Source organism: Anopheles coluzzii, chromosome 3 (assembly GCF_943734685.1).
Source record: "Anopheles coluzzii chromosome 3, AcolN3, whole genome shotgun sequence".
NCBI lineage: Eukaryota > Metazoa > Arthropoda > Insecta > Diptera > Culicidae > Anopheles > Anopheles coluzzii.
Genome location: NC_064671.1, coordinates 79,709,944 through 79,727,268, shown reverse-complemented (window position 1 = coordinate 79,727,268; position 17,325 = coordinate 79,709,944). Strand labels below are relative to the sequence as shown.

Sequence of the window (17,325 nt, the reverse complement as noted above, 5' to 3'; positions counted from 1 at the left end):
CTCACACAGTACGAAAGGCGCATAGGCGCAATGTAAATAAGGCCGAAAAGGCGGAAAGCTAATTTGTTACAATCACGGCCCCGTTGACGGAACCGGTACCGGTGAAATATGATTTTCTATGCCAGTGAGAGTGGGGAGAGAAAACCCTGGTGGACAAGTTTGTGCTCGCTACGCTTCGGGGGTTGACAAACATTGACGTTTTAAAGCTGGAGTTAAAAAAAAAGATGCAAAAAGAATACAGAAGCAAACACGGCGTGGAGCAGCGTACCTTCACGGCGGGCAGAAAAAGTTGTTTTCCCGCAGGAAATAATAAAACTTATCACAAATATTTATAGTTTGTCGCATAGGAAGAGCAATGGACTTAATAATAGTTGGTGCCGCTTGGTACCGCTTGTCGTACCGCGGGGCAGACCCGAAAGCATTAAAGCAAGTTTCAGCTTATGCCCGGAGCGTGCCTTTTTAGTTGCAGCTTATTCTGTTCCGTAGTTTCAGGGGTCCGCTTTGCCCCAATCATACCTTCCTGCTGACAGCACGGGAGTAGAAAACATGCAAAACGAATTTTTCCTACCACTGGGAGGGAATCGTCTTATGCTGTTGGTACTCGAGGCAAGGAAAGATGATAACAATATTCCGTAAGCCGATAATAATTGCTCGTTTAAGCACGTTGACAAACGCTACAACAAGCGGGGGGATGTGCTGGTACGCCAGCGTTGATAAAAATTCTTGTGTAGAAAGTTCGACAGAAGAAATCGATAGAAACAAACTGGTTGAAGACGCTGCGCTGCAGAGCATCTTCTTGCTGTTGGGGAAGTTTGTAGATTGATTGAATATTAAGGATGAAGATAAATAGTGCGGCAAACGATATCATCACCCAACAACTGGTTTTGAATTAAAGAAGTTGAATCTTGTTTAAAATCATTTTTGAACGAAGAGGAAGCAGTTTTTGAGGAATTTTAATTTTTTTTTATAATTATGGTAAAAAATACATCATGAATAAAACTGTTTGATCTTTTTCACTTGATTATTATGAACTATTACAATCAATGAAAATAAAAAATCAATTTTTTAAAACTATTATGAAAAAACTTATCAGACATTTCGATTCTTGATCAATTATTGGCAAATACAGTGAAGTAATGGCTTATTATAAGCTTTAAGCAAACAAATTGCATACCGTTAGGCGCTTGCGCTAAAAAATATCAAATTTATAGCATTAATTTTTATAGCATTGATTTGGTTTGACCCAAATATTTAACATGTACTGTAATTTTAAACAATTAATTGTTCCTACTTCTGCTCTACTTTATACTTTACTTGTTACCTTACAAGTAACAACAAAAATCTAGAAATGCGCAGCTTACAACATCAGCCCTCCCATTATTTCCTGGGAATTTTTCAATCACTGCAGGTGTTGCCGCTTCCATCGGTGGCCATTAATCGTTCCGGCAGGTCATGTGCTTGCCCGAGCAATTATTAGCAACCGAACCGGGGTTGTGCTGGTGGGATACGAGCTGCATGGGATAATGGAAACACGCCGGCAGCTGATCCTGCAAGTTTGCCCTCTGTGGCGGAAACCGGTGGCAAAAGTCCTGCCAACCTTCGAACTGGTGCACGATGTTAATGCCCTCTCTTTTTGCGCGGTAAAGCTTTTCCAGTGGAGTAAATTTCGGACGTAAATTTTTAATCCACCTTGGCAGCAAAAACTAGTGCTCGAGCTTTGGAGCTACGGAACGGTACGGTGATAGTGATTGGGCCTGGGTTAGGCGGTTCAACTTCGAAGCGTAGTTGCAAAAGCGGTTGTTTGTTATTTTACTTATCCAGTCGAGCTGGATGATTTATCGTCAATTTCGTGCGCACCGAGTGATAGGGGGGAAAATGTAACCAAAAACAAAAACACGAGAATAGGATGGAAATTAAATTCAACGAAAACTATCATTCCCGTATTCACTTAGTGCCCTTTTATTCATTTCTCCAGCGCCAGCTTGTGGTCATTCCCGTACAAATAATGGAATAAAAAACGTTGGAAAATCTTAACAGCATTTCTCTTCTCATGCTCTCCCGGCAGCACCCATTTCCGAACACCTGCATCACTGTGCAGCTGTATAATTTCATTAAATTTTCAATCCACCGGACCGGCAAAAAAAAGGAAGGAAACCTACCGAGCTGCTTCGCCCACCGTTGCTGTCCGGCAGCTCCGATCTACCTTCAAGTGGAAAATTGCACCAAAACCAAAGGCGAGGGTTTTTTGCGGACCCTCTCCTGCAGATAGGGTTACACGAAACAAAAACACGAAATGGGGCCAATTTCGTCCCGTTATCCTTCCATTGTGCTAGGACGATGGCAATATACGGGTGAGAAAAGCAGCAGCTGAATTTGTCTGTTCGTTCGTCTCCAGCTCCAAGTGCGATGCGGAAAGGGGCTAGTGCAGGCACACCTTGAAAGGTGTTGGTGTAAGTGGCACAGCGGGATGGATATTCCAGCCGTTGGAAACGTTTGCAAAATGACCAGTTCCTGGACTTTAAAAGCAAATGAAATCCGGGTCTTTTGCTTCCTGTAAACTGGGAAAACTGATATTATCTTTCCCGTGCCTTGAATTCAGATATTCTAGCTTAACATCATGATACCTGAAAAGTATCATATTCATTTTTGTAGGCCTATTAAAAACTTCTTCTTGAAAATGGTAATAAAGTTGTAACACCATAGAAAAATAAGAAATTGGTATCATAAAGCCCTCTTATTGACGATGCGATCATCTTCAATTTTACCTTTAACAACCATAAACGATTAAGCCACTTTACGCAATCAATGAGTGTTATTTTCATCTCCATTGCCCTAATGTATTATCCTCCAAATAATTTAACCTAACGACTTTGTTTCCCCATCAATTGATCCGTTCCGTTTCGAGTGCAGCATGACGCTGACACGTTTGTTACTTGCAATTGCGTTTCTGGCTGATGTAAGACGTCCGAGAAAACCATCATCTGTTAAGTCACACAGCCACACTGCACCGTAGCCATTTTCTAAATGACTCTGCGTCTTTCACTCCCGCAGAAAAGTTGAGGTGAAAAATGGAGCTCTATGTTCCTATTTTGAGATGTCCCTCTCGCTGTGCAGTCGCTTGCTAAACTGATTGAAAACCACACCCATTGGAACCCGTTTGCAAGAAAATAAATGTTTCACTCGAACAATGACTGATTTCCTTGGCGCACTGGTTTGGGAGGTGAAGTGCGAAACGATAACAGAACGAAAACGATAAAGCAGAGCGACACGGCACGGCGCCGAGGACACGGTTGCCCGCAAAAAGTCAATTATTTCAATCGAATGCACCACTTGAATCGGGCGGTTTGGTCCGCAAACCGCCGTTTCGGTTACGCTGGTTTGACGCTGTACGGTTTTGGTCCATCGAGAACCAAACGAGATCGATTGTCCCGGAGAAGTGAAGCATCTTTTTCGCGTGTCCATTCTGACAGATGATCGATAAGGAAAAGGAACTGATAGGGACGAGCGGAACGTTTCGAGCGTCATTCAACGGCAGGGAAAGAGTTGGATGTTGGATGAAGCATGCAAGCCAGGGACTAGCAGGAAGCACATCATTTACGAAATGAGGAATTTATCAATCGAATTTTCAGACGGAAGATAGCTTCAGCTGTCTCCGTATACCATTCATTGTGTGTATCTTAAAGCAAAATGAAAACAAATAAATAAGAAAAGCAATATTTTAGCCTCTCCAAAAGCATGAGCCATCTGTCTCGATTTCAAAATTGCCTCTGCCTCTTGCGAAAGAATCTAAATCACCAAAATGAACGATTATCAAATCCATCCCACCCATCATACCTTTCCCCCGTTTCTCGAACCACTTCATTCTTTGGCGAGAAAATTGAATTTCCAATTCCATCCATCCAATGTAAATTCCTCCCGCAAGCTGCTGCTCCGAACCGCACCGTATTGTTCTGGACGTGAACGCAAAACTGCTCGCAAGACGGCGCAGCGAAGGATTTGCAGATTTCATTAGCGTCAAATTTGTGGATGAAATGACAATCGCGCTGTGTGCCCCTTGTGCCGCTCGCGCTGTGTCAAAATAAGACATTTTCCGGCCAACTAGGTTACTAACGATCTGAGATCGTGCCCAGTTGACGGCAGATAAATAGAAGCTTTAAGCGCGAACAAACCGGGGAACAATAAACGAGTGAAAGGAGACAGAGAAAAAGTAGAAAGAAAAAAACAAGTCTGTCATCATCGTTTACAAGCCTTGTTTGTGTGTGTGTGGATGGGCTCGGGGTGGGTAGGTTGCGGAACAGTTTACGCATAAATTAGATTTATGTTACACTGTCATGTCAACTGTGCGGTTGTCTATTGCCGGCACGGGTTGGCTGTATCCATCGCTTCCCACCACACTGGAGTTAAGGCTTTGTGGGATTGTGTGAGTGTTGTTGCTGGCTCTTCTAATATTGTGGCTCGTGTTAAACACGAAAACAGATCCGGCGCGAGTGTCGCGCGTGGTTCACGCTACTTTCGAGGGCAAAGCGATCGTCTCTCAATTTGTTGAAGGTGATTATTATTTTCCTCCCATTATGCCTCGCCTCGTTTGGAACGCCTTTTGGAACGAGCGATGTGAATAATGTTGCCCGTAGCAGCATGTGAGCCTGCCTGCTCATAAATTGTGACCCAGGGTGATGGTGTGAGATTTGTGCCGTGTTCATCCTTCAGTCCCCAACAAGGCTTCGTTTTCGCTGATTAACGCACATTAGACTGACGGTTGTTCGGTTGTTTTGCCGAGCGCGCGCCGATGTCTGTCGCGAGCAGACGACACACCCAGCTCGCGCTAAAAACAGCCTGCTAACAAAAGCTCGCCGTCTCCTGGTCACGGCACCAAAAAGCAGTACGATGCGTGTGTTGGTTGTTCTGCCAAAATCCCCAACCCAAAAATGCGTCAGGTGTGTGACGTCTGCACGAGATGGGACGCACGAAGAACGATGGTTGCACCGAGCGGAACGAGAACTTTGATGATTCGAGAGGTCGTCTTCCGGTAATTTCGGTCTGTACCCATTTAGTGTGACATTTGTCGAACACAGGCAAGCCTGCAGCCGTGAAACCGCTCAAGACACCGGGCTACCGAGTGCCCGAGACCAGGGGAAGGATTGATGAGTTTCGGTAGGGACGGAAAACATCACACCACCGCCGCGCTTCATCTCCTTCTCTCTCTCTCTTGGCATTTCGGAAGGGATAATTTGCAACATGCTGGTGGTTGGTGTGTGCGAGACTATAGAACACCCCCCGGTCCGTGCAGACAAACCCAGACAGCCCAATTTGACAGTCGAAAAATGAGGACCAGAAAACTAAACCCGAAAGTGGGAACCACACTGTCGGGGTTTTGTCGACAGTGGGAGGTAATTTTTCTTCCTACTGCTGCCCTGCAGAGCCACCTGAGCACAGGGATTGGAGTTGCTATTGGGAGATGCGTTTCGGTCATGGTCGTAGGGAATTGGGAAGTGGGAAATAATTTACTGGCAGTGGGGCTTTTTCGGGCTGTGCGGGATGGATGATTCTTTAAAGATCTTAAAGCAAAACCTCAATTAGGTTTGGGAACCGTCGTTCAGATGCAGAAGGCCAGACCAGACTGCAGTGTCTCTGGGAGGTCCTGGCAATTGGAAATATGACTTTTAGCCTAGACACTAGGAATGCGCTAGGAATGGTCGTTTGTGGTTGAGAAGCAATTTGGAAATGACTTTGCAAAGATAAATTGCTTGTGTAGATCTGCTCGTGATAGTGAAGGCTCTGATGTTACAAGCTAGCCTGAAAGGTTGTCCTATGTTGGTAAATTACATATCATGTTTGAGCTTGATAGAGTCTTGTCTTGATTCCAAACTCACATTCTAGTGAAAAACTAAATTATTCAAGTACTATTGACTCTCAATGTTGGTTAAGATTTTAAGACAATCATTGTTACGACATCGACATAATCCAACGAGTATGAATTGTTGTCTGTATATAACCCATACATCCTTCTCTAAATGACAAGAGCCTTCAAGGCTATGGCATATGGTCGAAACAGTTGTTGCATATTGATAAGATGAAACTAATCATTGATCCTGTAAGAACAGAACGTATTTTCCTCAAATCTGTACCCCAAATACTAATCCGTTTCCAAAACCAAATCTCGATTCGGGGTTCTAAAGTGCTTAACAAACATCAAATGCCAAATATCCCTTGATCCAACTGCGTCAGCACTTTTCCACAGTTTACCATCACATTGGAAGCCGTCATTTCACTGCGTGTCATGGTGTTGATACGTCTCCTTTTTTTGTGGAAAGTGATGAAAGGGTTAGGTGCGATAAACGGTGTCAGTCTTCCCAGGGTCTCCAAAATATTTTTTCCTCTTCTTTTCTATCCTGTTTTGGTCTCGCTTTCCATGCTCCTGTTTGAACAATTCGCCAAAGGGTTGTACAGTAATGACAGCGTTTATGTAGCGTGGAGTTCTGCCTTCCCTTTCTACCTTGTTGGTGAAGTATTCAAACAATACGTAAGAGTTTTTTTGTGTGTTGAGTATCGTTTGGTTCGTGTCCTCCTGCTGTTGAGGCTGCTTCCTGTTTTCAATGACGCAGCATGTTGGCACGCTTTCAACGATGGGTGGTGAAGAATTAAAGCATCCAGGGGACTGTTTTCCGAACACTCCATTGTTAACAGGAACTATGAAGTAATGGGCTGAGACGATTTGGTCATAATTACTCAACATTACTATTTTGTAAAAACAAACACAATACAGTGAACTAAATATAACATAAGTTTCATTTTAAGTTGTGTAACTGAAATACATTTTACTAATAACTTAAAAACTGATAGAAAATACCTTAAGATGCGGCAGCCTTATCACCCCAACTCAAATAATCAGGCTCACAATTTACACGCGTGATGTACGGCTTTTATACTTGCATCGTGCTCAACATTTCCCCCATCCATTACTCTAACGCTCAACCATGGATGGAGCTTCAGCATACAACGTTCGTGGTTTTGTCAGCAGGATCAAACTTTACCCGGTTGCTCTGTTCTCCAGGGGATATTTACTAGCGCGTCGTACAGAAATCGTTCTCCATTGGAGGTTCCGACGCAGCAGAAACCGTAAAGGAGGCTGGTATCCTTTTAAATGATCGCTTTTCCCCGCTTTTGTGTCGTGCAGTACTGTTGTGTGGTGTGTTTTCCACTGTCCCGTTGGGAGAACTTTTTGCGCCAATATGAGACGCACCGACAGACGACAGCCCGTCGGCTGAAAACTCGCGACACTCGCGTTTTTTCTTCTGGTCTCTTTACCCATCTACTCGAGACAAACGATTCGTTTTTGTTCCTTCTGGGGGCCAAATTTCTAGCTCAAATTCTCCACACGCGCGTCCAGAGAGCAGCCCAACATTGAAACTTTCACTATCACACACACACACACACACAGTCGGTCGTTTTAACCGACCAGAACCGAGCATCATCATTCTTGCTTCGGTCTGGGATGCGTGTGCGGCGTAGCCCGCATTCCTAATCTGCAATCGTCAACTTAACTAAACAGTCCAGGTCTCCGCTCTCCGGTCCGGTCCACTGCTCCAACATTTTGTTTGCCCCGAAAAAGCATTACGAGCGTCATGGCAGACGAGCGCCGGCTGAGCTCCGTAGAACGCCGGGCGATGTCACTTATTTGAACAGAAGCGCCCAACAAATTCTGCTTTCGGAGATTTACCCCGTACCGCCCGATGCCATGCGGTGCGTAACAAGCGGGTGCGTTCTGTCTCGTCTCCTCCACGGTGAGTCCTGTGCTTCGCGTGGCAGTGTGCTCACACGCAGCGACGCAAAGCTGGGGCATATATGAGTCATAAATCAACCGAAATGGGATGCTGGACGGGGGCGACATGTTTACGGAAGGTTAAACAGCGACAAACCTGGCTTATCTTTTTACATTTCACTCGGCGCCCGCGCGCTACGCAAGGTTGGGGTCGTAGTTGGGGCGGGGAAAGCGGTACGGTTTTAACAAAGGGATTTTTGCGACTGCATTCAGCGCAGCCGGGGAGGGTTGCGTTTGCATGCAGTGTTCGTGTGATGTGTATTTCTTGTTTGAATGGAGCGGCTGTAACATCATAATCATAATTGATTGTTACTGACGTTGTTGCAGCAGCGTATGGCGGGATTGCGTTTACTTTGGAGAGGTCCCGTTTTATAGGCTGTTAAAACGATGAACAGGATTGCAATTTTAAGCAAACACACTTTGGCTGCTACATTAATGATTGCGAAAATACAATAAGATTATACTGCATGGTCACATTTGTATGCCAATATTGAAATTCCAGAGAAGAGCTGTATTTTTGTCTAGAATTGTGCTAACAATTGCGTCACGTTTTGCGTTTATTTTTGTTAGAATTATTGTTTCCCCTTCAAAATTTTAATGAAAGTTGATTTATTCCAATAAGTGATATTTTAATCTATTCATCTCTATCTTTTTGTCATTGATCCAGGATTAACCATGCATTCGATTGTTTAAATAAACAATAAACAATAAATAATTTCACAACAATATTTTCAAGAGTTATAAATGTTAAGTAAAATAAAAATAAGGTGTTGTTAAATGGTGGATGATTCAAAATGTATATAATCATTTAAGCAATTAATAATAAGGATGCTTGTAGAGTAAACATGTCATATAACTTTAGAAATTAAACAATTTTCAAAAACAATTAGATTTATTTAACTAATAAACAAGTTTTCATTCATACGATGTAGCTATACCATTCATACATCAATGGCTTACGTTAAAAAGCTTAATTTAAAAACTATCAATTTATTACTGCTTGAAACTGTATTACAGTATTTTAAGCTACGTTTTAAAACAGCTTTTAAATATTTTATCTGTATCATTGTTACATATGATTGAGAAAAAAACCCCTTCGAATGGCAGCGGTGGGATTCGAACCCACGCCACCGAAGTGACTGGTGCCTTAAACCAGCGCCTTAGACCGCTCGGCCACGCTACCTCGATGCTTGCTGAGCGATAATAATTGGTTATGGATAGCATCGTTCGTCATTATGTGAACGTTTTACGCATAACTTAGTAGCATCTTCATCCCTCTACTCGAAAAGCTTAGTAAACCATGTCTAAACAGTAATACATGCAAGCTTAAGGTGTGCGAATAAAAAATAGCAAACAAAAATCTTGTTTAAACAACTTTAAAATGATGCCTTTGTCCACAGTCTGTTTGAGGAAAACAAAGAAAAGAAATGCAAATCACCTCCGCAAAGATCGAACTTTGTTCATTTTGGAAGCAATCCGAACACCCATTAACTAACCCTTCCAGTTCGGACAGTTCCGCGTTTAATTGTACCTTCCCCATGGCTTGATTTAAATGTTGCCCACAAACATCGATGGCCGCTTGTTTGCGTGCCAAAGAATGGCTGCCTTACTCTCCATGACGATCAATTTACCATTCAAATCGATTCCATCCGGCCCGGTTTGCGGCCGGCCGGCCGGCCGGCCCCTTGTCGGTTCAAACCGCTCAGCGACTTAGCACCCGCACAGCCGTCCTAATTGCTTCGACAAAGGAATTAATTGCTCCGCTCTGCGAAACTTGTGGATGAATTATTTCATTACAACTTTTTCTCCACAACCCACAACTCTCCTCCGCTAACCATTTTACGATGTGTTTGCGAGGGAGGCCCCAAGTTGGTCGAGCGATGCTTCCAACCAGCTGCTTCCAACGATGTTGATGATGATGACGAGTTTTCCTCGCAACGGTTGATGCTCTTTTCCCCCCCCCCCCTCTGTCCAGCAGACAATCGTCTTATCCTCCATCTACATCCCCCTTCGGTGTAGATCATCTCGCCGGCTTTCCGCACCTATAAAGAGTGATGCGAAAAACGTCAGCTTGAATAATTTGCACAAGTCAAGCGATGGATGATTGGTGGCGGAAGACGCTACGGGATCGAATGAAACAGTTTTCCAACCGGAGGTGCCCCTTTTTTTTCTTCCTTTTTATGCAACGTTGTGTTGGTTCCTGGTTTTTTTTCTTTTCTGTTGTTGCTCCTTTGTTTTATCTAGAGCGGTATTTAAATCTCGCTATTCTTTGACTCCGCAGACTGACCTCTTGATCTTTTTTTTTCTGTAAAGTCAGGAGATTTCCACTTCCTTCGCTGCACGTTGCAGTAGAAAAAAGGAGGGAGAATTTCCGTCCCTTCTGCTGCTAGCCCCCCCCCCCCCCCCCCCAGTTCGAGCGGAGTTACGAAGCAAATTATGTTAATTTTTTGCTTCTTCGCCGCGTTCCAGCTGCTTTGCCGCGCTCTTCTCGAGCGCTCGACCGGTCGAACAAGCTGTTGATAAATTGTTCCCGGTCGATGTTGTGCTATGCTTTTTAGCATTTTTTTTTTTTTAGCTTTTTGAAGTAACTCTTTCGGAGGAAGATTGCTTCATTCAGCACGCGACGAGAGTGTATCGTTTTGGGGTGCTTAGTGTAAGGGTAAAAGCAGCTAACCCAAAGTTAACCCACGATACCCGTACTATGGCTTGAGAGAGGTTATCTTTTAGAGCTGAAGGGATTATTTTGCGCTTTAATCTACTTCATCGTTTACTTTTTTGGTTTTGAGAAGAATAGCGCTGCTGCACAATGGATACGGGATCGCCAAAAATGCAAGTCGTCGAGTGGTGGCAGGATGCTCCAACGAAAGCGTACGGTGCGTGAAATGCATTTTATGAGGATGCAAGTGAGCTTGAAATTGTTTCTCGCTTGCTTTAATTTAATATACTTGTGAAGATGAAAATGGAATGTGAAAACTATCTACAAACTTCAGCAAAAAAATGTTGCTAATACTTTTTACTGATTGAATATGCGAGAAAACTTACGTAAAATTGATCTTCTTTTAAATTACCAGTTATCGAATTACACCTGTTTCCATCTACGTTCGAATCTCGTGCCGTTTGCATCGAATCGCAAACCGCCTGCTTCGAATCGCATGCCACTACGATCGAATGCGTGCACCCATGGTTGAATCGCGTGCCAGTACGGTTGAATCGCGTTCCACTATGGTCGAATCATATGCCACTACGATCGAATTGTGTGCCGCTATCATTGCATTTCTGAAAGCAAGAGCATAGTAAACTGTTTGTTTACGTTTGCAAGCTATATCTTTCTTCGCCGACGGCATTTCGTTAGTAAAATAGTACTAATAAAAGGCAGTTATTCACTGATTACACGTAAAATCCTTGTTATCGACGAATATCGTGGTCCCTTGTTGATGGTAAAATCCTTAAGTTCAACTAATATTCGGTGTTCGTTGTTGATGGTAAAATCCTTGGTTTCAACAAATATTCGTGGGGTTTACCTATAATCAGAGAATAAATCCCTTTTATTGGTATTTTACAAATGAAATGCCGTCGGCGAAGAAGGAAACAGCTTTCAAACGTAAACAAACAGTTTACTATGCTCTTGCTTTCAGAAATCCAATGGTAGCGGCACACAATTCGATCGTAGTGGCATATGATTCGACCATAGTGGAACGCGATTCAACCGTACTGGCACGCGATTCAACCATGGGTGCACGCATTCGATCGTAGTGGCATGCGATTCGAAGCAGGCGGTTTGCGATTCGATGCAAACGGCACGAGATTCGAACGTAGATGGAAACAGGTGTATCAATATTCGACAATAGTGAGGTATCAATAACAAACAAACAAACCATAGCTATGATTGCATTCCTCCAGTAACCATGATTGGCTCATAATTGTCCAAGCTTGTTCGCACAGAAGGGTTCATTTTAACTCAATTAGTACTGTACGTGTCCATCGGGTCCATATATGGTCGAAATTTGCTCCGAACCCTCCTCCAATCCGTGCAATCAGAGCTGCAATATGAATTTCGTGCAATTGATCAAGGTTTAATGATAATTCTATTTTACCTACGTGTACGAAAATGTGTGACGGCCACGTAGTGTTTGATGGACCGTTTCGGGATATGGAGCCGAAGTAATTACTACGGAGGAGTTCAGTATGTATTTTTGTTGAAATTCTACGCAAACGAGAAGAACGATATGTTTGGCATAGCTTTAGTCGAGAATGAGAACATTTGAAATTATTTCTTATTAGATTATTTTTCATTGATACCGATACAAATATATCATTATCCTCTTAGTAAATTTTGTAAAATTTTACCCTTATCTGCAATGTTGTGCCTCTACGCCACATAATCCAAAATATTCATATTTTGCATACTTTTAGGCGTTTGAATTATTGAGAAGTTTTGTTTGCCAACTATTTAACTTCATCACTCAACTTGTTTGATGATTTCCCCTTTACACTACAGTATTTGTAAATTAACACTGTACATCTTCTTTATCTGCTTGCCCTCCGTGCGTCAGCAATGAACATAAATCAAATTTGTACATCACAATGGCTCGTCGCTCAAAACAGATGTACGCAGCGCCGGGAACCCCTTTCCTCCGCAATCAATATTCAGCTTCGAATCCAGCATGTCTCCGCAACCGTACATCTTGTACTCTATTTCGATAAACTTGTGATGAATGATGAACATCCACCGGAGACGGAGACCACCCCGCCCTCCTTGCTCCCGCTCGCAAACCAGCTGGTCAGAGGGAAATGGCCAAACCCGGAGGACATCAACGTAGTGAATGCGATTGATTTACGACAAACGGACTAGCCCGTTCATGGCGGCTCACCCGCGATGCCACCCCACTCCTACAATCGATACACAACCTTCTTCAGTGAAGACTCTTTCCTCGTTTGATTGTTTCGTCAATCGTCTTCAGCGCTGCTCTCTTCTTCCCCACGAACAGTCGGCTGCCTGTTCTTGGGCCGCTTTTTTTCTTTCTTTTTCCTCTGCTACTTCAAGTCGCTCAAGTTCGAGTGTCTTGCAACAAAATACGATGAGGAATGATTTTGTCACGACCGGGAAGCTTTGTGCGATGGGCCCATACCGGGTTCGGTCGCCCTTTTTGCATAACACGGTGGTCTTAAGTACTACCCTTCCCTTATATCCCAAAAAAAAAACAGGCATCGAACAAATGGCACGGGTCGTGACGGAAGGATGTCATCAATATTTTTTCGACAAAGAGAAGAACCGGAAAGCACGAGCACAGCCCAAAGCGCCAAGCCTTGAAGGAAATCAACCAGCATGGTTTCACTTTCCACCGACCGGCAACATAAACATATAAGAGTGTTGGAGCCAAGTTCGGTGCGCGCGTACGTTTCTTCTTCTGCGTTGGGGTGGTAAGTTTGGTAGGACGAGCGTGCGAGTGCTTCCGGCTTGTTTGATTTGAGCAAGTGCCTATGAAAGCATTCTTGCTCCCTACTTCACTCCACCAAGCACAGACACACACACACAAACGTACACACTTGTGTGCCAAAAGAAGTGGCTTTTATTTCTTTTCGGTGGGTTTTTTGTTGCTGTTGTTGCATTGCTTCTTCCAACACCCAATCAGCAAGTAGTGCGGTGATGAAGGTACGCGCACACTACTGTGCCCCCTTTTTGATACCCACGGCTTATGATTTATGCTCGGCGATTTTTGATCATTTCTCATGCGCTACACGATAATGGGCTAAATTGACAGGGAATCCATTTTTCGAAAGCGTGGCTCGCTTTCATCCTTGTGCACCGTGCACAGTGGCATGCAAAAAAAGAAAAACGAACCAGTTCCGTCCACACTCACTTCCTGCTGCTTCTCATCGCGGCTCATAATACTGCCAGCACATTCAAGGATCATCCTTAAAGGCAGCTTAAAGCGCCGACACACATCAAACGACACTGAATTTTGCGCTCGTGCCCCGTGCGTGTGCCCCTCAGTGCCGTGTACAAGGCAGGAAATGGAACTGGAAGCGCACGGTAGGAGGTAGGAAAAACGTGGCAGTGGTAGAAATTTCGCATTATGATGATCCTTTCTTTTCCATCAAGCAGTTTTCTTTTCTGCTTGCCGAAAGCATAACGCTCGTTTATCCACCGGAAGCCTGTCGGTGGGCGAAATGGTTTCACCCTTTGACGGCAATCGAGCCGGTGCGGCTTGGTACAGGGGCTATGATTTGATTATGGTAGCGCTATCGGTCGTTATGCTATCAATTTAATATATTTCCTCTCGCACGACTGCACGGGTGGATTGGATATTTCTGTCAGGAAGCTATGGAATAGAATGCTTGAAAGTCAGTTTTTTTTTTTTGATAAATTGGATCATAAACTGCGGGCAAAATTTAATGCACAATTCTTTCGCTCACATCATAATGGTTATGGAAGATGCAGTTTTGAATGCAATTATAGTGTTCTTTGGTCATTGGACATTCTTAAAATAATGTGATAGTAGCTTCCATGTTGAATTTTCTTTAATTTAGTTCCAATTTAATAACAAAATAATTGTTATTTCCTTGCTTTAATTACAAGACAATGAAACGAGTTTCTCGTCAACTTATTCCCCCAAACAGGGATCCAAAAAGTTTCTCCATTTCGATCCGGTACCGGTTAAGTTGGCATCTTCCTGCTGTGACCTACATTTGCTGAGCCTGCTTGTAAACGCTCCCCAACTTCTCGGACGAGCGAAGAAAGCGCGATCCCCGTCATTAGCTAGGCGTACACACATAATGCTATTACCACCTCGTCATATGTTACGTGCGAACCGTCTCCGCAGTACGTGGCATTCATTAACCTTAAGCACTTTTAATGTGCTCTCGTAAAACCGGTCGGACCCTGTTGTTTGTCCACCGATGCTGCTACATATTGCACTCGCGTGCGGGAAATATGTCATTTCCGCGTCACCTTTCTGGGCTTGTTTCGAAGGCGGCCTTCGAAGAAACACCGCCGCAGCAAAAGCATCTTCACCAACCCGAACGGAGATCGTCCTCGCTGAAAAGGGAAGGCTCGCGGCACCACAACCCATAACCGTAAAAACTATACGGGCGCGGGACAAGGCGCGGGAAGAACTTACCTGTTAATCCTCGGGAGAAAATGGCGACAAACTTTCTACCGCAGCGGGAACGGACAGCGTAAAGAGGCCATTTGTGTGGCTCACGGGCGGTGATGCCCATGTTTTCCCCCCTGTATATTGTACAAGCATAATTCCCTGCCGCTTCACTGCTTGAGTGAGACATAGCCATAAACAGGTTCCAAGCCATGGGGGAGGGTTTGGTGGTTGTTCTAGGGCAAAGCCGCATCAACGACATTGAGATGCTTTCATCTCACAGCGCACGAGAAGGTTCTTCAGCTTGGAGCAGTTTCCAGGTCTTTACAGGGAATCGTTAGGCCCGTCCTCCCCCGGCATGGAAATTATTATTCTCATCTGCAACAAATTTCTGCATCATGTGCACTATTGAGCTTAACTTGTAAAATAACTCAGGCACACCGGTACTATGGATGGGTAAAAGTTTGGTGCTCGTTGTCCCTTTTTAGGGTGTAGCAGCGCTTTCTGCGAGAAAGGATGTTTTGGAGTAGGTATTAAATGGAGGACTAAATTATGCCTGCATCAGTTTTGGTATGCAACGCAAGCTAGTGAAGCACGAACAAATTATGAACCGGAAACTTGGCTGACTATCGTAGGTCGTGCAATGTTTCGAAGCACAACAGCCTGTAAAGATGCTAATGAGGATATTATTTAAATGATCGTTATATTTAATGTGTTGTAGCGCTCTGACACCACATCTCCAAACAATTTGAAAAAAAACAAGAAATGAAATAACATTATAATAACTTTACTTCATTAAGCCGCCAGATTCTTTTTGTAATTAATAATCCTACCACGTGCTAGTATAACGTTGAACTCTTCTTTCGAACTTGAACTTGAACTCTATTCAATTTTGACAGGAATTTGGCGTTTGCTGAAGTGCATTTTGTCTAGAGTCTTCTTCTTCTTCTTCTTCTTCTTCTTCTTCTTCTTCTTCTTCTTCTTCTTCTTCTTCTTCTTCTTCTTCTCCTTCTTTTTATTCTTCTTCTTCTTCTTGCTCTTCTTGTGCTTCTTGTTCTTCTTGTTCTTCTTCTTGTTCTTCTTGCTCTTCTTGTACTTCTTGTTCTTCTTGTTCTTCTTCTTGTTCTTCTTTATAATCTTCTTTTCTATTTGACTTGAGGTCTCATTGCTTGCCGCTGCAATACCAGGGAATGCGATTTCCGCATCCTGACATTTATTATTATCCTGACAGCGAATTTGTCCCTTTCCTCTCGGTCTTCATTTTATTCTTTTAGTCATCTTTCTTTGGAGCTTCTTGTCACTTTGGGTGAATCGGTGCCGGATTTTATTTGCATACTCTGATTGTTGTCTAATAGTGCCAAGATGTTGTAGATGCCGAAATTGGATTATCAGACGTCTACAAACTGCCGCACGATGTCCATTTTCGAAGTGGCTGAACTTTCTGAAAGTTGCCCCACTTTTCTGGCCACCATAGCTAGAGTTCGACTGATAGTGCTTTCCATTTTGTGGCTGCTAACTCATGAGTTGCTATTATTGAAAGTGCAATTAACATTTTGTCGTTGGGTTTTAAGGACAACCCATGAAAAATTATCATCTTTTTTCTTCTTTTTAATGCTAATGTTATTGGCTTTGATGTAGACATACGAATAATTTTGATGAATTTAAAGATTCTTGGAAGAATGTTTTCAATTACTAACTCTTCTAAGTAATTAGAAAAATGCATCTAAATAAATAAAAATAAATAAAATAAGTAAACAACATGGAAAAATAACACATTTCTGAAGTTCCAACTGATTTCGGCTCCAAATTATTTGACAAAGTGCTTAGGTCAGCCGCCGCCAGATGCGCTAGTGAAAACCTAAATTACACTAGTGAGTACGGACAATGTCCCCCGGCCTTTACAGTCTCTTTTTTGCATTTGGTATAGCATAAAATTGAATTGTCAAATGGTTTTATTATGCGTTTGAAAAGCAATATTGAAAGGTACACGGAACAAACAATGTAGAAGCAATCATTTTTCGGTAGACGCATGTAGAAACTCGCATACTGTGTGAGGAATGTTCGCTGACACACTTTTCAAATCTTCAAACGTGCTGACAAGCTAAGCTGCAACAGCGTTGCAAAACGTTCAATGCACACAAAATCGCTTTCTAATTTCAAGCTTGTTTCACAACGCCCGAATGATGCCATTAGGATGGTTAAGAGGGATTTCGTTTCGTATTCGCGAACTAAAGACATTACATTCCTTCCGGAGCTTCAAACGCTCTTCCATTGTGCAATGCAAATCGAATTCCCTGTGCAATGCAAATCACATCTCATGAAACCTGTCCCTCTTTGCTCTTACCGCTTTCCAAAGTGCATTCCCACATACGCTGGCGATTCCATCTGGCATTCAAATCTCGTGTGCAAGCG

General features: G+C 43.3%; 1 protein-coding gene and 1 non-coding gene across 2 annotated transcripts in view; one reads left to right on the top strand and one right to left on the bottom strand.

Moving 5' to 3' along the window:
- Window positions 1–17,325, top strand: part of LOC120955139 (uncharacterized) — a 438,811-nt gene that overhangs the window by 86,026 nt on the left and 335,460 nt on the right. The gene's annotated exons all lie outside the window — the stretch shown is intronic.
- On the bottom strand, window positions 8,921–9,002 carry Trnal-aag (transfer RNA leucine (anticodon AAG)). The gene has a single exon. It is a non-coding gene; the product is annotated as a tRNA-Leu (tRNA).